This window comes from Cynara cardunculus (genome assembly GCF_001531365.2).
Source record: "Cynara cardunculus var. scolymus isolate 2C chromosome LG 17, CcrdV1, whole genome shotgun sequence".
NCBI lineage: Eukaryota > Viridiplantae > Streptophyta > Magnoliopsida > Asterales > Asteraceae > Cynara > Cynara cardunculus.
In genome coordinates, this window is record NC_037544.1 from 4,746,742 (window position 1) to 4,750,922 (window position 4,181).

The window sequence follows — 4,181 nt, forward strand, 5'->3', positions numbered from 1 at the left end:
AATTTACTTAGGCAACATATATTCTTGTTTCTATGTTGCCTAAGGTAAAAAAAAATTGATGCTACCAAGGTGACAACTAGCATTGTACAAAAGATTTATCATAATTTACTTAGACAACATATATTCATGTTTCTATGTTGCCTAAGCTTAAAAACATAATAACTCCTAGTAATTGAAGGTTTTAAGATTGACATAAGTTTTAAGGTTGACAACTCCATTGTACGATAAATCCATCACATTTACTTAAGCAACATATAGTTATATTTTTTGACAAGTAAATGTTTTAAATAGATTTATACTCTTTGACACATAATAGGTCATAGTGGGGAAAGGAAGAAGTATTGATGGTTTAAAAAGGATATATATATATATATATAATTACATTTTTGACGGAATATATATAAAGGATATATATATACTTTATATATATATACATATATATTATTACATTTTTGACGGCATATATATCTATATATATATATATATATATGTATTATAAAGAAAAGTAAAACTCCATTAAGAATAGTGGGGAAAGGAAGAAATAGTAGTAGAAGTGACTAGTGATATTGATGGGTTAAGAAGAACTTAAAAAGGATGGAACATAAAGGTTGTTGGATTACATGCACATCACCTTCTTCTCTTCTCTTCTCTTCTCTTCTCTTCTCTTCTCTTCTCTTCTTTTTATATTATTTATGGTTGATATTATAACCATTGGTAAATAAAAAAGAAAAATAAAAAAGGGTGTAATTAACAAAAGGTTCAAAACATATTGTTCTATAGTATTGTTCAGATTGTTCTATAGTATTGTTCTTAAACATGTTAGACATTGTTTTTTGTAGATCCATATGCCTCCAAAAAGAACTCAAGCGTTTAATTTAGCAAAGGCGTCGGTCTTGGGGCGGACTAAGGCACGCCTAGAGGGTGATTCGGTAGAAATCTCGTCAAAGGCGACACCTTCCGTCCAACGCCAATTGTACCTTCCGTCTTTGGACTCATCAACTACACCTGCGTCATCAGAGACGAGTACACCTGGGCCACTTGCTCTAGATATACGTATCAATTGTCGCCGCATCCAAGTGGAATCGACGGAAGAAATCACCGGAAAGGCGATTAAGAGAGACATCGCTAACAATGAAAATAAACGTCTTCCTCTCAAGTGGTTCATGGAAAAAAATCTGCCCGACACAAACAAAGTTTGTAGGATCGCAAAGCAAATTGGGAGCATTGTTCGTGAGCATATTCCAATGTTGACCGATAGTTATTTACAACTTCCACAAGACGAACTCAAGATTGTGGTTGATCAACTTAGCGTAAGTATATTTTTATTGTTATTTTTTTTATGATTTATGTCTTATTAATTAATAGTGCTTAATTTTTTATTTCAATTTGATTTGTATACGCTTTTCAGGTTTTCTTTGAGATTGATCGGAATGGACCTTCGGGTGACGCATTATTTGATTGGATACACCTAACTGCGCGTCACGCATACAATAAGTTGAAAAAACTGATTGCCACACATTATATAAGAAGCAAGGTCGTCTCCCAATCCCAAAGAATTTTGTACATCGGCCAGATCAGTGGGATTTTTTGTGCACACTTTTTGAGAAAGAAACATGGAAGGTATTTAATAAGTAAATAATTATATATATATATATATATTTGTTTAGATTGTAAAATAAATGTTTCTCATGTTGTAGAATAAATCAAAGAGAATGACGGAAGCAAGGTTGTCAAAGAATAGGATCGAGCACAAATCGGGACCTACTTTGTTCCGGTTTAGAGCCCACAACCTTGAAGCTACCGGACATGTGGCTCCTTATCTCGGTACAATTGCCAAGACCACTACAAGTGAAGACCGTAAAGTAAGTAAACTTGAACTTTTGTTTTCTTGCGATCATGATTTTTATATTTTTTTCATTTGCTGTCTAGCATCACTTTTTCACCTATGACGCCCGTTTTAGCTTAGATTTAGCCTGAATTTATAGAAACTCAAAACTTAAAAGTTGTGGGACCGTTTGTTACCTTTCCATATCATCTTTAATCACTTAAATCCGAGCTCGGACGAGTGATATATGCTCGAAATACCATAGTCTCACAAAGCTGTCAAAAATATTCTTTTATCCCTTTTTTGTTCCAACTTTTCCAAACCTTTAAAAATATAAAAACGCATTAATTGAGTTCGTTTTTTACCATTTCAACTCATTAATGAGGGATGATTGACGGGAAATATATAATTGTAATAAAACAATTGTTTGAATCATATTTACAGAAACTTGTTGAGGAAGAGATTGAGAAGATTAAGAATGTTTCTGAAGGCACTCCGGAATCTGTCGGGACTCCAATTCGTTGCCCAATTGAAAAAGAAATATCAATCATCGAGCAAATTGTTGGTCCGTCGGCAGGTACGGTTGTTCGAGGTATGGGTAGCTTGGCGGTTAGACCTGTGAGGATGAGAGGACCGGCGAAAGGATTCTCTAAGCCGGTATCTGCAGTTGATGGGGAAGATTTGTGGCAGCAACTTGCCGAGCGTGACGAAGAGATTAGATTGTTAAAAGAGGGAGGCAAAAAAAGGAAGTTGCCGAGCAAAGAAAGATGATTCAATCATTGATGACTATGTTGGGTGCTAGTGATTCAAACTCTAACACAACAAACCCGACCTCTCACGCTTTAGGTTAAGTTTTTAATTTTGTGTTATTGAACTTGTTGCCTACTTTAAAACTTATTTAGGAAAACAATTATCTTTCAATTATTGAACTTATTAATTTTGTTTGGTTATAAAAGTTGTTTGTATACAACATTTGGTTGTTTGTTTGCTTGTTTGAGATTCATTTGTAGAAAGTGTGCAAGAAAAAAATTGCATCATGGTACACAAAAATTTTAGGCAACAATTAAACAATATATATATTGCCTAAAAGAAATATTATATTATGTTAATTACAGTTTGAAGGCAAGATATCTAAATGGAGTATGTTGTCTAAGCTGATATCTTAGGCAACATATCCAGATAGAGTATGTTGTCTAAGCTGATATCTTAGGCAACATATTCAACTAGAGTATGTTGTCTAAGCTGATATCTAAGGCAACATATGTTTTTCACTTAGGCAACATAACCTTTTGTGTGTTGCCTAAGAAGCCTGCTTAGGCCAACATATTTTGTTTGCATATGTTGCCTTGGTTCTTATGCAACATTGAAAAGGCAACACTGCTTAGGCAACACGGGTTTGTTGCCTTAGCCTTACGCAACATATAAACTCCTCTTAGGCAACATTTTTCATTTGTTGCCTAAGTGACATTTTGAGGTAGTGTTTCCATGTTTAGAGAATTTTCTAAAACTTGATATAGGAAGAGAGAAATGATTATTTTATTCAATTCCACCAATAAGATTGAGTTATTATTATTTTATATAAAGTTTTTTTTAAAGTGTATTGGGATGATAAAATTAGAGAATATTATAATAACATAATTTATATTAAAATCTCTGAAATAGAGAATCTGTTGAAGTTGAATGTAATTATTTTTAGAGATTAACTTTTGGTTCTCTATTTTAAAGAAATTATAGAAAAATTATTGGAGATGCTCTAAGCTAGATTATAATATAAAATAACCTAAAAAGAATGTTAAAAAATTAATTGGAAAAAGATCACGGCATAATCAGAAAGTATTAAAAAGGCCACCGGGACTTGCTGAACACCAGCAGTTCAAAAAGCTAGTTTTCGAAAAGGGTATTCACCACCCTCTTGAGTGTCACTGACTCACAGTCTTTTCTTGATGACTCAAAATCAATAAGATAAAGAGTTCGCACCCCCACCACATTTGTCCCAAGGTCATCATAGGGGAGTTAAAACATACATGTTTTTCAAACGGAACTTTTTCAATGAACTCCTAAGTCGTAAGCCTACTAAAAAAATTGGGTAAGCGTTGATAGATAAGCTACTCTAACTGAGGTAAGTAAGGGCATGTTTGTTTTTTCAAAATTACCTCTTAATACCTCTAAAGTTTGGTTCGTTCAAACGTTTGGGTATTATGTGCGTTTGTTTTATATTTAAAACTAGAAGAGTACTCGCGCAATGCAGCGAAATACATCGTGTTTTTAATATTTCATTTTATTCTTTATCTCAGTCGATGTTATAATATGACTTTATGTGATTTTGAGAAAGCGATGATGTTTTTATTTTTGAATA